At 46.8% G+C, this 17,417-nt stretch overlaps 1 protein-coding gene and 1 long non-coding RNA gene across 3 annotated transcripts in view; one reads left to right on the top strand and one right to left on the bottom strand.

Annotated features, from left to right (window-relative positions):
• Nedd9 (neural precursor cell expressed, developmentally down-regulated 9) overlaps nt 1-17,417 on the bottom strand; it is a 104,407-nt gene that overhangs the window by 55,320 nt on the left and 31,670 nt on the right. The gene's annotated exons all lie outside the window — the stretch shown is intronic.
• LOC124098585 (uncharacterized) lies at nt 3,282-13,705 on the top strand. Of its 2 annotated transcripts, none has more exons than XR_009227651.1 (6): nt 3,282-3,498; nt 4,379-4,481; nt 10,328-10,580; nt 12,386-12,507; nt 12,593-12,700; nt 12,851-13,705. It is a non-coding gene; the product is annotated as an uncharacterized LOC124098585 (long non-coding RNA). The 2 variants fall into 2 exon arrangements; XR_006853621.2 differs by having other exon boundaries at nt 12,614-12,700.

Here is a 17,417-nt window from a genome sequence, read left to right on the forward strand (position 1 = left end):
CCCGGGAAGCTCTGTTTTTCTTCTTCCCTCTCAAGTCTCTAATCACCCCTTTCTCCTCTACCTCTTATCTTTCACACCCTGAACAAGTAAGTTCAAGTCTTTCTTGACCTCACTACAAATTTTTAGCTCCTTGGTCAAATCCCTGGGGACCAGATGAAAGGAGATATTCAGAATATTTCAGACCATGGAAGAGATTTGGAGGATATGCCATGTGTTGCAAAACACTCCCCTGGGATCTGGGTCTGCATTCTGCAGCACAGTCATTCATGACCCCGCAGTCAAATGCACGAAGTCTTACAAAGTGGGACAGATGACAATGGCATGTCACTTTGGGCCAATGCATCAAGTCTTGCTGCCAAGTGAGTTACGTAAATTCTCTAGATTTTCACATTGCATAGTTATGGGCGAGTGAACCCTGTTCTCTTCAGGGTCTCTCCTTTGCCATCTCTACTTCCCCCGGTGCTGACCGAGCTCTCTCTCTCTCTCTCACTGGCTGAGGCTGGAGAGGGAGTGATCCCAAATGCTGGCCTCCTCTCCTCCCCGAGCCTCTGCTTCTGCAACCCTACATCCACAACCAACCACACCAGCAGATGTAGTGCAGGGCTGGTGTCTACGCTGCTGGAAAAATGAAATGAGGAAGACTTAGAAATTATACGCTTTGGTGGAGATGATGATGATGATGATGATGATGATGATGATGATGATGGTGGTGGTGGTGGTGGTGATGGTGGTGAATGAGTTCAACAGATAGAAAATGACTCCCCTATGCTTGCTTCACTGTGGTCTGTCCAGTGTGTGGCCTGGTATGGGTCTGCATGTCACATTTTAGATGTGCCCCTTGGCTTTGGACATCCTCAACACCCTCTCTGTCTTGAAATGGGCCTCTCCTTCAGCTTCTGCGGCAGTGGCTCCTCCAGTCCCCTTCTCCCACCGATGTTTCCCAGTCTCCTTGGCTAGGCTGTGGTGCCGGGATACAGAGTCTAGGCCTGGCTGTGAAGATGTTTTTTAGATGACATTAACATTTACATCAGTTGACAGAGGAAAGCCAATGGATTTTTCCCCATATGGGTGGGCCTTGTCCAATCACTCGAAGACCTTTAAGAGAAAAGAGACTGAGATCCCCAGAAAGAAGGAATTCTGCTCTGCATTGACTTCCAACTTGAGCTGCTGTGTCAGCTCTTGCTTGAGGCTACAGTCTGTGTGCCTCCTTGGCAGAATTTGAATTTTGTGACCCAAGTCCTGGAAACAAATCTCTTTCTCTTTCTCCATACATTTATGCACACACACACACACACACATTGCTAAGGTTTGGATAAGTGTCCCCCAAAGGCCCACGTGTTGAAAGTCTTGGCCCCTGGCCATGGAGCTATTGACAGGAGGTGGAGCCTGGTGGGAGGAAGCTAGGTCACTGGAAAGGGATTATGAGACACTGGTCTCTCCTCTGTCTTTTGTGCGTCCACCAGGAGGTGAGCAGCTTCCACTGTCATATGCTCCTTCCATGATGTATGGCCTCACCATGGTTCCAAAAGCAATTGGAGTCAACCCACTCTAGATTGAAACCTCCCCAACTGTGAGCCAAGATAAACCTTTCCTGTATTTAAGTTCATTCTCTCAGGTACTTTCTTATAGTAATCAAAAGCTTACTAACACACACACACACACCCTGCTGGTTCTGTTTCTATGGAGAACTCTCACGGAGGCTCCATGAACAGTGTCTACTTCAAACCATTCTGTTTCTATTTTTGACATTACCATTGTCAGGGTACCTAGAATTAAAGCCTCAGTCTGATCTTTCTCCCATCTACTTCCCATATCCACCCAGCTGCCAAGCCATGTCAATTCCATACCCTTGATATTTATGGCACCAATCCCTTGCATTCCATTCATCCACTGAGTCCCAAGGGCCACTCAGGCCTGGTGGGTCATAAAATGCATCCCCCCCGTCCACAGTGATTGATCTAAGAACTTGGCATGCAACTCAGAGAGAGTCCATATGAGATTTTTTTTTTGAGATTTTTATATGAAGCCTGGGAATGAGAGACGCTGTTCATCTTTGGATCTTGGACTATGAACTTGATCAGCAATAAATGTCTTATTCTCTTTGTAGAAAGCATCTATAGCAAGAAAGAAGGAGTCCAAACACAAAAAAGAGACATTTAGAGAAGAGGGAGGGAGAGAATCCTGGTCTTGGCGCTCTGCCTCTGGATCCAGCCGGGGCAATAAACATACTTTGCTGCCTCACCTCATTGAAGTCAGGTGTCTTTGCCTTAGAACTACGTGTCCAGCTAGCCTGCTACCAGGAAGTGTTCTCCTAGACGGAGAAGCGCAAACCTTGAGTGTTTGTCCTCCCTGTGGATCCTCATATAGGATCTTAAAGATCACAGGTGCTCAGTCAATGTGTAGTGCTGAACTCCCAGCTTGACTTAAGGGTCAACTACACTGTGATATTGTGTGCAAAGGAAGATTCCAAGCTGATGGTAGTTTGGAGCATGGTGACTCCAGTGAGAAGCAAATCTCGATTACCTTTTATTTCTAATTCATCCCCTTATATGCACAACTTGAACCTTGGAAGGGAAAGTGGGACATGCTGTTTCTATTAGGTGGGGGGTGGTAGCGTCTTGTCTACCTGTGGATCCTGAAGATGTTTGTGTTACATTTCCTTCCCAATTAGTGTGGGCTTAGTTGTTGCTGAGACTTCGTTCCCCTCGTCCACCAATACTTAATAATTGCCCAGTGTAACAGTAAGGCACTGTGAGAGCTACAGAGATGAATAATCCCCAGCTCTGCCCTTACTTCTTAAATACCTATTTCAGTAGCAGCCAAAGCAACTTCATGAAAATAAACTTATTGGGGGGGGGGGCAGTGGGGAGGAGGGTGTCACACCGTCAAGTTATGTAAGTTTCTATTTTAAAATCATCTGGTTCTAATTTACTAAATTTAATGCTTTCGGGCCGACGCCAAAGTGCTACATTTGATTTATGGAAATACTTTCGCACATTTTTCCATCGCGCTCTTGTACAATATATTTACCGCCTTTTTGTTATGGTTAGAAAGATTATGGACCTAAAAAAAAATCCTTCTTTATGAGCTTGCTGATACTTTATTGTCAAATGCATAAGATGGAATAAGAAGTCTAGTAAACAATAATATTCACTTAGGAGCATTCCACATGGTTTAGCCTTTTTTTTTTTTAAATTTAACAAAGAGATCCATCTGGAAAATAGATGTTTAAATGTTCACTATGCCAAACCATTTCTTTTCAGGGCAGACTGTATTTTTTTTTTTTTTTGGAAGGTGGGGAGCAGGAGTGGATATTTAAATAGAAGTCAGACTGTGCTTTGCTGCTAACCAAAGAACCCTGTTGATACCAAAGGCTTCGAGGATGGTGAAGGCCCAGATTTCCATCACACCAAAGAGGGTGCCTACAAAATATCCCAGTAAGATGGAATGGACATAAGGATACTGACATAAGGATCGTTTGTGTCGGAAGCCCAGAGGGTAGGCACAGGCCCCTGGACAAGTTAGTGGCACAATCTGCCTCAGAAGGAGGGGGCCAGTTGCTTTCCTGTCTCCCGACCCTGAGGTGCTCACCCCACGGGGATCCTGATTCCGCTGAGAGGCCTCAGTAGATCCACCCAGGGCCCGGGATGCACTACCTTCCTGAGCTCTGCCAGCTGACCCGGCACGGCGGTTTGTCCTCTATCCCATGACATTTTGCAGAGCCCAGAGCTCGTGTCAACATTTGTGAGGGTTCCCGGACGTGCTGTGACTTGGCCAACAAAGCCTGCCTTGAACTGTCAAACTGGCCTTTAAAGCCGGAGCCTGCACTCATTCTGTGCTGGCTTCCCCAGCCTTGTGAGTCATGAGGTTTCTCACTTCACACCCCCACCAAGCAAGATGGCTGCCTAGGAAATGTCCCCTCCGCCTCGTGGCCTTTTGTTTCTTGAAAATGAAGCAAGCTCATTTCTCCAACGTGAGAGGCTGCAAAGGCCCGGTCAAAGTGCTTGCTTTCTGGCCGGCTGTGTTTGCCGAGCGTGGGCCCAGGATTCAGGTGTGCAAATGCACCAGAATGAATGAGGAATGAATCCAGGGTGGCCCAGGGTCCCTGCTACTGTCTAAGGTGGCTCTTTGCCCCCCAGCCAACTCCTCTGTCCCAGAGAGCAGTGCTGGGGTTGAAAGATGGCTGGTCCCCAACACGACTCATGCTGAGGTTTGATTCCCAGGGCGAAGGGCTTGGGAGGTGGTGGGGCTTGCAAGAGGCACTTGGGACCCTGAAGGCTCTGCCCTCGTGAATGGTAGACGGTTTCTCTGCAGGGAATGAGCTAGCTACCACTTTCTCTTTCACCTGCGCCCACTTTCCATTCTGCTTTTTTTCCAGGCTAGGATGCAGGAGAGGCCGAGCAGGTGTATCCACCCAACCCTGGACTTCCAGAACCAAGAGCCAAAGCAAACCTCTTTTCCTTATAATCACTCAGTCTCAGGTATCCTGTTTTAATCTCAGAAAGCCAACCAAGACAACCAGTCCTCACGTCTCCTCTTGGGAGCACTGTATAATAAATGAAAAATTTAAAACAATGACAAGAAAGTAAAGAGAACGCCATGATCTCTCCCTCCTTCTGGATTCTTCTTTGGGACAGCTATTTCTTACCCCCTCTCCTGGTCCATCCATTCCTCCCTGGAGCCTCAGCTCAAGGTTCACCTCCTTCAAATTTACCTTAGCCTCTGCTGATGCATCCTCTTCCTGCATGATGGGAAGTCATAGCCAATTCCACCTACTGTAACTCTGGGGCATGGCCATTGAGTACCACCGTGAAAATCAACAATATCTTGTGTGCAGGAAGTGTCTCATTTTTGTAACAGTTGACTTTAGAAAGAGGCAATCCTCTACTTGACCCAGGCAACAGCAATTTGATTTTATTGGGATGTAATTGACACACACGAAATTCACCATGTTTAATTGTACTCCTTAGTGATTTTTAGTACATTCACAGAGTTGTTCCAATATCATCACTATCTAATGCCAGGACATTTTTCCTCACCCCCAAAAGACACCCCATGCCCACCAGCGTCCCCCCTTAACCCTGCCTGCTAAGCAATTCACTCATTTCCCAACAGCATCAATTTATAATATTTTAATTTTCAACCCAATTTTAAAGCACAGCTGCAACACGAGACTGGTTATTAACATTTTTGAATGTGTTTAGAAGGATTACTCCAGTGGCAGGAACACAGGTAGACATTCAACACCTTTGAGAGACCCTGAAGTGATAGAAGTCTTAACACGGCAACAAAATACAAAAAAGGAAAACAAAATTTGGAGTGGGGGGGGGTGGCGTTGAATGATGCTTTAGAGGGTTTTAGAGAGAGAGGAGAAAAACAGTCCAGCAGAGACAATGAGATTATTCCTGTGTATTCCATGGAAAGGTCATGGCCAGCCACATGGGGTAAGTGAATTATCTGTTCGCCATAGCAACTAATCATCAGGGAGGGGCTAGCCACCCTACCTCATAAACAAGGAGCCTGATTCCCAGAGAGGTGACCGTCTTGCCCAGGAACGTACAGCTAGGATGAACTCAGGTCCATCTGGCTTCGAATCCCATGGTCAAGGACAGGAAAGGAACTTGACCTTTCTACTATGCCCTCAGGTTCCTGGTCTCTGCGGTCCTTTATTTATTTATTTATTTTTTTGGAGAGGGGTAGTGGTGGTGGTGGTGGTGGTAAAATCTTTAATAAAAATAGAGATTTCACTAGGGACTGAAATGAAATCAATTAAATTCCATGCATGCATTTTTACGCCACAACGAACCCAACTATTTTGCATAACTATAATGTACCAAAAAAAAATAGAGATTCTCAGATTAAGTCTCATATACATAATTACATACCCATCTAATTATATGTCATTGGCGAGATGTCCACGTGAAACAAAATGACCCACTAAAACTGAATATGAAAGTATGCATAAAATATTTCCGGACAATCAAAACAAAAGTGAAATCAGGATTTATATTATTCATACCCAAAGAATGAAAATAAGAATTACATAATCTTGTCGATAAAATAGCCAACATCAAAATATAGAAAGCAAAACTATGCAAAAGGGAAAAAACTACAATCTGTTCCTCATTGTGGAAATGGAAGGAGCCTTGGCCTGCCTGGTCTCTGAGTGCAGCCTTGTCCAGGGGCAGGAGAATGGCCTTCCTGCTGGACAGTGAGCCTCTCTGAATGCCAGCTCTACTCTGATGTCCCCAGGTTCTGGTAACTCCTTCAGTGGGAGCCTGAAGCCCCACCGGGTCCTGGGGTGACCTGGCTTCCCACAGTGTGCTGGTCTCTGAGGACTGGTCAGATGTCTTCTCCATCTCTTTTGGCTGTACCTGCTGCTCCTCCCCTGACCTGGACCTCGTGATGCCCCCTGGGATCTGCTCTCCCCTCAATTCTTCTAGGTCAAGCCACCAGCTGGGGACCCTTCCACAGCCACCCACCCACCCACAGGCCAGTGACTCCCTAGTTCTCATCCTGGGATGGTTAACTGATGTGTCAATGTGACTGGGCCACGGTGGCCTGATATATGGTCATGCATTGTTCTGGATATTTCTGTGATAGTTTGGACGAGGTTTACATTTGGGTCTGTGAACTTTGAGTCAAACAGATGGCCCTCCATGGTGGGGTGGGCCTCATCCTCACACTGAAAAAAAAGAAGGAACAATTATTGAGTCCTGAAGATTTGGCTTGGGCTGGGAGTGACAGAGAGACTCTACAAGAATGGACGTAAATAAGACACAAGTTCATTTTCTTCTTGTTTGTTAGAAGTCCAAGGCTGCCAAATTCTGCTCCAACAAAGGTGAGCGCCAAGTCGCACCAGTTGGGCCATCTCTGTATGTCCCCTTCCTGTCTTCCTAGTTATAAAAGTGGCTTGCCACGTTGTAAGAGCAGACACTGAGCCCTGTTGGCCTGGAGTGCTGCCGAGTCCTAGGACCTCTGTCCTGCTCAAGTACACGTTGGTAAATTGAAGTGACCCTAGGTTTTTTTTTTTTTACACTCTGTGTGAACAGATGTGCAAATGGATGGGTGTGACCAAAGGCAGAGTCAATATCCACCCTGGTTGTGGAGCTTACAGAAAGAGGGAGGGAGGGAGACTAGGAGAGGCAGGAGCCCTGGCTGCTCTGTCTCCCAGCTGGCCCAGGTCCCTGGAGGTCACATTGGGTTGTAAAGTTTTGTGAGATGTTGGCCCTGGCTGAGAGTGAGGGCCTCACAACACGCACAGTAGCTGAAGCCTAGATCTAATCCGACACACCATGAAAACGAGACTGTTGTATGCTGGCTTTGCTGGAGTCCCCACACGTCATCCCCCATGAGCTTCTCTCTCAGGGTGGCTTCCAAGAGCTCTTCTTTTCCCCAGCATCGTCAACACTAAGGAAAACATCCCGAGTGTCCTTAAGACTCACAGAAGCAGAGAGGCTGCTAGATGCCCACAATCACACTCTGAATCTACCCAAGAAGGCCTTTGTGGCCAGAGAGTTTGTTGGTGCCCCTCTCCTGGCATGCTGCTCTCTGGTGACATTTACCCAGAGAGCACGGCTCCTCACCAGTCCCCTGGACAGAACTGTTGTTAGCTGGGTCCAGCCACTAGTTTTTTTTTTTTTTTTAACCATACGATTTATTTTTATTTTTTCTTTCTTTCTTTTTTTTTTAGTCATACATGACCAGCCACTAGTTTTGAGTTTAACAGTGACTGTTCCGAAATGGTTCATTCACACTGTCCCAGTGAATGTTCTAGAACTGTTCCCAGACTGCTCTGGGATTCCAGAGTAGGTGCCTCAGCCCACATCCCAACTGAATTCCAGCAAACCTTACCTTTCTAGGGTGTTTCCAAGTTCTCATTTGCCAATCAATTTAATAAGACCCCAAACGGAATCCCCTGGTTAACAGCACAAAAAATGGTCCTTCTTATTAGAGTAGGGAATAAACCCACACACCTGCAGTTTCTCACTTGCCGCCAGTCAGCCATACACTTTGGACCAGTGTGCAGGTTGATCTGTCCAGGTTCTGTGCCTGGATTTCCCACTCAACGCGTCTTGCAGAGTTTTCCTGCTATGAGAGGACTTACAGAGAGAGCAGGGCAAGGTATAAGTGGCTGTTTAATTTGGATTTAAAAAAATATATATAACTTAAAATGAAAAGAGGAGATCCAATCCTAAAAAAATAAAGTTGTATAAAAACTGGTTGGCTCTCATTATATTCTTTTGATCCTAATTCTCTCAACATGGAGACGTTAGCTCAAACGTAACTGATATAGTCAGCTCCGTGCTAACACTTCAGGAAAGATAACGGTTTCAGGGCCCCGTGAAGGTGTCTTTGTTTAAATAGCCTCCCTGTCTCTCTCGCTCTCCCCTCATTGGCTGCTTATGTCGGAGACAGTCCAGAAGGTTTAGCTTTAGACAATTTTGGGTATTGGAATCCAGGGTAGTTAAGTAAGGAGCTCAAATCCATACTGCAGAGGAAAATGTCAACTTTCCTTATGCAAATGTTATGTCCTGAGGCATCTTTATTTCTCGTGGTTTGCAGACCCAGAGTAGTCCTCCGGGATTGTGGTCTGAGAATGAGGTGTCCCCTGAAATCTCCTGTGTTAATGCAAAAATGTTCAGAGGGGAAATGATTAGATCAATCCATTTGATGGATCCATACTTTGAAAGGTGGGGCATGGCTAGGGGAAGTAGGTCACTGGGGGCATGCCCTAGGGCGTGGTGAGATCTTGTTCCCCAGGCTCCTCCCTCCCTGTCTGCTTCCTGGCTCCCCGGAGCTGAACAGCTTCCCTCTACCACACCCTCTGCCATGGTGTTCTGTCTCACTTGGGCCCAGGGCAAACTGAGTCAGCCCACCGTGGACGGAACCCCTGAAGCACTTTTCCTCCTCTAAGTTGTTCTTGTCAAGTATTTTGGTCACAGTGTGAAAAGCTAACACAGCTAGTTTGGTGGTTGAAAAAATCGAGGCCCAGTCATTGGCTCCCGAAGTGATGGGTCAAGACAACGGAGCCAGGTCCGACCCCACCCCAGGTGTCCCCACTGGGGGAATCCTGTTCCCTTCTGATCACTAGGCCCAAGGAGCTGCCTCAGGGATGGGTGATCAGTCACTTCAAAGATTTAGGGACAGTGCTAATTGGGGGGATACAAGGCAAAGAACAGGAGAGATGACCTGAGGGATATGGCTGACCCCTTTCCTGGTGCTGCTAGTGAGCTCTGGTTGTCCTCGGGTGGCTCCGTGCCCGATGTCACACTGATTCACACCTCAGTGTGAGCGTTAGTGTGGAGCAGGGAGGGGGTGAAGTCCTCCCCTCACCCCTGTGGCCCTTCACACCAAAATGCAGAAGCAGATCATGCCCCTGCCGCTCCCCAGGATCCGAGGCCCTGCTATTCTCCAACTGTCAGGTGTAGATTGTGTTGTGGTCTCTGTGTGGATTGTTGCTTCTATGTTCCACCCTGGGTCCCTTGGTGGTATCAGATCGGTCCCAGGACTCACGCCTGGGAGAGACCTATGCAGAGAGGCCACTGGGTTTCTCCTTTTCTACCAGCCTGAGCGTGTCACGGGCTTCCCAGCCCCACTGGCAGCTGAGACTGCACACCAACACAACACCCCAAAAGGGCTGCGGGGGCGTCCATCACGCAGAGGAGCAGCAGTTTCCTGTGGAAATATCCGAACCGGCTCCCCACTTGATTACTCACTTATTAGCTGTGCTTGTTTTGAGTGTCTCTCCCAAATCTATGTCCTTTGAATTCTCTGGGGCCTGAGTAGGCTCCACCCTTCCTTTAAGGGAAGTGAAATAAATAACACGACTCACCGCCCTTCCCACCCCATTCACAGATACCCATCAAAAGATGATTCCTCGCAAATTGGCATTAAAGATCCTGGACATGATGGTCGACCAGTTGACCTCTTTCCCCCCTGCCTTCTGGAAATGCCCCTTCCGTGGTCAGAGGATCCCTGTAGAGATCCGAGAGAGCTGGTGGGAAGCAGACAAGCTAGTGCCATGTCACATTGTTTAGTCACTGCTCGAGCTTCTGCACAAGCAGAGCATCATTATCTTAATATGAAAATTTGTAAACGGCAAAGAGAGCAAACCAATTTCTAGCCTACAGTTCCATTTTCTCAGGAAACAACAACAACAACAAAACTCTGTGCACATCTCATTTTGCACTTTAATTCCCCCCTTGCTGGAAAAGTCTCCGGGAAAATTGCAGGAGAATTTGAACTTTTCATTCCTTGTACCTGAACCTTCCTGTTAATAGATTTGAAATATTCAAAAGTGCTTTCTGCTTTTCTGTTAGTATAGCTTGTTGCTGCTGTTCAAGTCTTCTGTGGGATGTTCAAACAGCCATTACCAAAGGCCATTCTTTCTTCCTGGTCAGAACATGCAATAATACATAGGTGCTCTAAAAGCATGTGAAGGTGACAATGTTCCAAAGAGTCTAGAACAAGGATAAAAAATGTCCAGCACCTGCCCTTTAAGACAACAATGATTCAGGCAGTGATATTATGGGCAGTAGGCAAACAAGTAAATATTGAGGAAGAATTGCCATACATTGGTAAGCATTTACTGATATTTATATTCTTGATGATTGTCATTTAGAAATACCAGTTAATATGGCCTGTTTCAGCACATATTAAAGGCAAATAATTAAGGTTGTCAGATCATACGTATATTATGTTCAAATTTCAGCTAAATCGTGGATGATTTTTTTGCAGAGGGCACTGAGGATTGAACACAGGGGTGCTTAACTACTGAGCAACATCCTCATCCCTATCTATTTTTTTTTCTTAATTTTGAGACAGACTTTTGCTAAATTGCTTAGTTCCTTACTAAGTTGCTGAGGCTGGCCTTGAACTTGCAATCCTCCTGCCTCAGCCTCTCAAGTTGCTGGGATTATAGGCATTTGCCACGGCACCCAACCATGAATGTTTTTTTTTTTTTTTCAATTTCAGTATAACCACTACAAAATATTTGGGACCTATTTATACAAAGGATTACTTGTTGTTTATCTGAAATTTGGATTTAACTGGGAATATTATATTTTTATTTGCTCAATCTGACCACCTTCTGTGTGGAGAAACAGCTACCACCACGACAGCTCTCTGCAACAAGGGGAGAAATGCCACAGGACCTCAAAGACGGCAGTGACCTATCGCTAAACAGAAAGGTCTCGCCACCTTTCTGGGTTCTCTCTCCCTTGAGAGAACGCCTTTCCCATCTGCACTCTGCATCCTCTCTTAGAAGCCTGGGTTGGTGGCACGTCACTGGTCTCCGTGTTAGAACTGCCACCTGAGGACATTGGGGTCACCCGAGCTTTCCCGGGTGGCATTTCGGTTTAACAAATATTCACGCAGCACGTGCTGCTTTGTAAACCAGTATCCTGGGTTGAGTAGTTGAGCGTCCCAAAGGGCAGACCTGACAGCGTCTGTACCTGATGCCAATTTGAGGCCAAGTGTGAAAAGATTCATATAAAAGGCTACAGGATCACAGAGAGGGGCCACTCCATCCTGGGAGGAGTAGGAGGTGAGAGAAGACTTTATGGAGGGCCGGATGTGGTGGCACACACCCGTAATCCCGGTGCATTGGGAGGCTAAGGCAGGAGGATCAGAGTCTGAGGCCAGCCTCAGAATCTTAGCCAGGGCCTAAGCAACTTAGCAAGACCCTGTCTCAGAATAAAAACTAAAAGGGGGTGGGGATGCGACTCCCAGGAGAGTGCCCTTGGGCTCCATCCCTGGTACCGCCCCGCCCCCCCCCCCCCCCCACACACACACAGAAGAAAGTCCTGGAGAAAAGGGAGAGAAGTGCTAGAGAGGGAAGGAAGAGTCTCGTGGACAGAGATGCACGTGAACCATTTCCACGCTAAGAGGATGAAACCTCCTAAGAGACAGAAACAGGGATGTGTGGTCAGAGAGAGCCGAGATTCCTCCAGGAGGGGTGATTCATTTATTTGTTTATTCAGTAGATATTTCTTAAACTCACAAATTAATGCAAAGCTGCAGTTGGGGAAAGAGCTAGGAAGGTCAACTATGAGGCCACAAAGGGCAGTATTGAGGAATGACCTAGTGAGGAGGACTGGGCAAGTCCTTCTCGAGGGAAGCAATGACTGAGTCAAACTCTGAAGGAGGAAGAATATTAATCAGGTGACAAGGGGTGATGCAGGCCTGCGAGGAGGAGAATATAAGGCAGATGGAAGAGCATATGCAAAGGCCCTGTGGCAGAAAGGAGCAGGGCGCATCCAGCAAACTGAAGGAAAGCCAGCGTGCTTGGAGCATAGGGAGGGTGGTGGGATAGTATGCAGGTTGCTGTTAGAGCCATCCAAGGTCTTTTGAGATTGATTAAGAAACTTATCTCAATCTTCAGAGCACCATATGGAGCCAGCCATTCCATGAATTCTGTAGCAGAAGAGTAAGAAAATTAGCTTTCACTCTGGAAGAATCCCTTTGGTTGCAGTGGTGGGAGATTGAAAGGAGACCAAACAGCAGGTGAGGAGACCTCTTAAGAGGCCACTGCAGAAATATGGGCAGAAATTGAGGGGAACCTATGTTCTTCATCTCCCTTATAATACAGTATTTTGTGCTACATTTGCAGAGGTACCTGGGAGCGGCAACCTTAGACCGCCAATCAGCATGCTCCCAGGGTACCTGGGAATTGGTTCAGCAAAGCAAGAAGAACGCTGTAAGTCATTGTGTGTTTGTGTGAGGGTATGGGGCATGTGGCGTCAGAACTGACCACCGTGGGTCCTGAGGGGCTATCTCAGGCCTCAGAAGGGAACGTGGGCCGGCTCACAAGCTGAATGGCCCTTCAGAACCTTCTCTCCTACGCCAGTACCTGAGGAAGAGCCCCCCCTGCTCAGGCTGGAGTCTACCTGTTGGCCTCTCCCTTGGTTCCTCTGCCGTCAGCTGTACCTACAGCAGGTGAGCAGAACAGCTCCGTCACCCTGGGAGACTCCAACCCCCAGGGCTCCTCTGCCCGCCTTGGCTCTGTTCACCAGGCAGTGACTAAGCGTAGGTAGTGGAAATCCTTCCAGAGCACTCTTCCTGCTGAGTTCCTGTGTTAGGTACTTATTACACACTCTGGGTTCAGTAGAGTCTTTGCAGTAGATTTTCAGCATCAACAAATATGAGTCTGTTCGGTGACATTTTCGATCCCTTGTGCAAACTCAGAGAAGTCCCCATGCATGTGGCGTCTTTGCTGAGTGGGTCACCCCCCTGCACCTTCCAGCTGTACCGCAGGCCCAACCACCTCCCTCGGAGTAGCATTGGTCAATCTCTGGGTATGTTGGCCAAGTGCTCATGAATTCCAGGAAATATGGCAAAGTTTATGAGCAAAATGGCCTATGTTGGCTCAGAAAAAAATGCAGAGCATAGCCATTGGACTCTTGGCTTCAGGTGGATATACTTTTGGGGGGCTCTGAATACCTTAATCTTATTAGATATTAATAGACCCTTCAAATGGCTTAGCCCAGCATTACTCAGCTTTGGCGCTACTGAGATTCTGAGCCAGATAATTCTTTGTTGTGTGTTAGCGGGGAATGGGGTATATCCTGTGTATTTTAGGGAGTTTGGCGACATCTCTGGCCTCTATACACTAGATGCCCGTGACTCCTCATCTTGGTCACTTCTGATAACCAAACATGTCTCTAGACATTTGGCAACTATGCCTGGGGACAAAACTGCCCCTGACTGGGAATGTCTGGGTGTTGCCTACCTTCCTTTTTATCTGATGGGAAAACCAAGAGGGAGGGAGAACAGGATACCTCCTCAGGACCCACCATTGCTGGGAGGCGACTCTGGAATTAGCCCTGGGGCTCAGGAATCCTAATGAGGTCTGTCTCCATAGCCCCCCAGTGGACCGTTTTCTGAATTCTGCTTCTTTTTGTCAATGTTCCCACTCTAACCAGTGCCCCTTCCTTCTTCCTTTTGTTCTAACTCATTCTTGGGTCCTCCTGTTCCTGAGATCAGCCTGGAGCCATTAAGAGATCTACAAAGATGGATTCCGATTCAACAGAAGGGTGCTTCTCAGGCAAAACTCTCAACAGAGGGAGCATGGAGGTTTATTTCATCGTCTAGAGGCCCAGATCCTTTGAAATGAACTTTCTTTTTATTCTCTATTTTTAATTAAATAATTAATTTAAATTAGGTATACGTGACAGCAGAATGCATCTGGATTCAACGTACACAATTGCAGCACAACTGTTCATTTCTCTGGTTGTACACGTTGTAGCTGTAGTGACTTTGCTCCCTATGTGCCGTCAGCCATGTACCTAGGGTCATGATGTCCATCTCATGACCAAGGTCCACCTTGAAAGTAGGCACACTCCATCTCCCCCAGCAGCCCACGGCAGACTCAGAGCCGATTGCCTGGCCTTGCTCTATTTCTATGGGACTCAAAGCATTAAGCTGCAGGACCCTCTGAGGGTGGCAGGTGCCGGCCAAGGAGGCTCAGGACTTTGCCAGGTCACCCTTGCTATGTGCTGATGAATTGAAATATCAGCATTTTTCTTGGAAATGGTGGTAAAAACCCAGCACCTTGGCTGGCTCTTCTGTAGAAGGTGTGAATGTTCTTCTGTGAACGGGGCTTAGCGTGGGGCCTCTCTGAATGCTCTCACATGTTGGGTATCAAGAATTTGAAGGGAAGTGGTTTTGTGGGTGTTTTTTTTTTTTTTCCTTTTCTTTTTAACATTTGAGTTTGGAGTTTGCTGTTTTGAAATCTGGTTGCCTCTCGAGATCTTCTGGATGAAAGGTCACAGGTTCTGAACCATTTGAAGCCGTGTAAGTCGTGAGTCCATGCTGGTGACCAATCAGCGCTGGTGACTCTGATCAAGGTGTGAAGTGAGTCATGAAAGGTCATTAAACTCCCCAGAGGGTTACGTCCATCAGGTGGGAGGACACAGCGCCACAAACTTTCAGAGCTGATGGTGTCTGGAGCAAGGCAGTGCTTGCCCTTGGCTGGGGGAAAGGTTATTAATTGCTCCATAGGCCTCTGGAGTTGCAGATGGTGCTTATGGCAGAAGAGGAACTCGGGGAGCTGCTCGGTGAGACCAGGAAATGCTCACACCTTGCTCCTCCTCGTGGGCACTCTGGGCCACTGGCTTCTCCTTAGGGATCCAATAAAGACACTTTGGGCAGTATTGAGGGGGCAAGTTCTGGGCAGTTCCTGTGAAGGAGCAGGACCCAGTTTCAAGGTCAGAGGGAACCAGACAAGGCCTCTATGCTGATCAGGTAGAAAGGGGTCTTTCCTTTCCCCACCCAGTGAGTGGCTCGGGGGTAGGCTGAGGGGCCTTGCAAACCCGGACCCTCCGCAAGCAGGAGGGCTCCTTCTCATGTTCCATCTCTCTTTCGCAGGTAAAGGTAGCTTGGCCGGTGCTCCGCCTGCCACCTGGTCATCCAGGAACATGCCCCAGTTTGCCTCTGTGGGAAGACCAAAGGCCCACGTGGAAGAGGAGTGGAAATAGTGAATCCCAAGTTTTCAGAAAAGCAAATCATTTCAGATTCCTGTTACTTAAGCATCCCACAGGCTTCTTGAAATAGGAGGACCCTGTAGGAGCAGGATGTGACGGAGGGGACTTTGAGGATGAGTTTTAGTTCTGTCCCCAACACCAGTGCCACAAAGGAATACCATGGTGTGTGATTTTATTGGTTTGTATAACAACTTCATCTTAAGAGTTCTAGGCATATATTTTTATTCGTAAAATCGTGTGCTTACACAATGGGATTTTATTTGTAATGTCTCAGTTCAAAGCAAAAGCAAAGATCTCCAATAAACACAAATAATATGCAGATGCATGTGATCTGAAACATTCTTTTACCCTTCAAAAATAAGTCAGGTCTTGGGCTGGGATGTGGCTCAAGCAGTAGCGCGCTTGCCTGGCATGCGTGCGGCCCGGGTTCGATCCTCATACAAAGATGTTGTGTCCGCCGATAACTAAAAAATAAATATTAAAATTCTTTCTCTCTCCCTCTCTCTTTAAAAAAATAAGTCAGGTCTTCAGAAATAATCAACACAATTTTTGATTCTCCTAATAACAGAGGTAGATATTATTTTAAGAGAGAGTTATCAGATACTAATATTAATAGGTCATTTTTAAATATAGGATAAGGTCATTGAGAATGATGCCCACAAAGCCAAAGCCTTTGAGAAATCAGATTAGATGATCACCTAAATGATAAAGTGTTAATTGTGCAGTGATTGTCCCCTCCCCACATCACACCACGGAGACAGAGCTCCTCCCTATCTGCTTGGCTCAGTCAGAAATCATAGCATTAGGAATACTTTCACTTGGCTTATAGCATGCAACTTTCTTTTTAAAAAGCAGATAATCTTAGAAAAGCAAATTAAGTCAATATTAGTCACTTATATTATAGAAATAACCATCACATCCACCAGGCGTGGTATTGTTGGCCATGTTTGGAAATGGGTTTAAAAAAAATGTATGTTAGCGGACTAGCCTAGTTAACAGAGGATGCCCATTGAGCAGCTCCCCGAGTGCCGCTTCCTCCTTGCAGATCTCTACCCAGCAGGAAAATAATTTCCTAGGATAGAAGAAATTGAGGAGGCCGTAGAGTGAGGTGGTTGAAATACAGGTGTTTAGAATCAAGTGGATTTCGCCATTTGGTTTCCTATCCAGACTCTGCTTTGGGAAAATGACCCAATCGTTCTGAGTCTCAATTTACCCAACTGCAATATTCATTTCAAACTGTGTCGTGAAGATCAAGAGAAGCATGGATGTGACACAGCCACACAGCAAGTGTTCACTGAAGAATGAGGATCAGAAAGACAAGGATGAAGGAGATAATGGTGGACTCACCCCACTCACTGTCACCCCAGTTCTGGGCATCGAGTGAATGGGCCTGGGCTTCAGGTCAACAGGAGGGGTAGAGGTTTATGGTGGGTCCTAAATAACTTGAGGACTCTTGGAATCTGGGGATAGGGACAGACTTGAAAAGGAATAGGACATAGACAGTTCATTAGCCACAGAACACAAATTATTTCTTCCTTTTTTCTGGGAGTGGGTTTTTGCACCTGTGGTCAGACATTCTCAATGCTGAAATGTTGTGCGGTATTTTGTGTGTGTGTGTGTGTGTGTGATGTGTGTGTGTGATGTGCGTGTTACAAAAGAATTCTTCCTGGGGTTGGCGCCCCTGTAGTTTCCCAAATGTGATCACGCCTTGGTTAGCTCACTGTGGGGCCAAAGCATGCAATGTTATGAATTATTTTTTAATTACTCTAAAAACTAAACCATTTTGAAAAGTAAGCTCAGATGTGGCGTGCCATTTGTGGTGGCTTCTTAGCAGTTTTCTTTTTGGCAGGACTGGGAATGGCTGGACTCCCAGAACGCTCGAGCGGTGATGATTTGTAATAATGATCATCGCGATAGAAGTTTCCATCTGTG

Source organism: Marmota monax, unplaced genomic scaffold (genome assembly GCF_021218885.2).
Source record: "Marmota monax isolate L192 unplaced genomic scaffold, Marmota_monax_Labrador192_F-V1.1 WCK01_AAM20220418_F8-fsc00029, whole genome shotgun sequence".
NCBI classification, from domain to species: Eukaryota; Metazoa; Chordata; class Mammalia; order Rodentia; family Sciuridae; genus Marmota; species Marmota monax.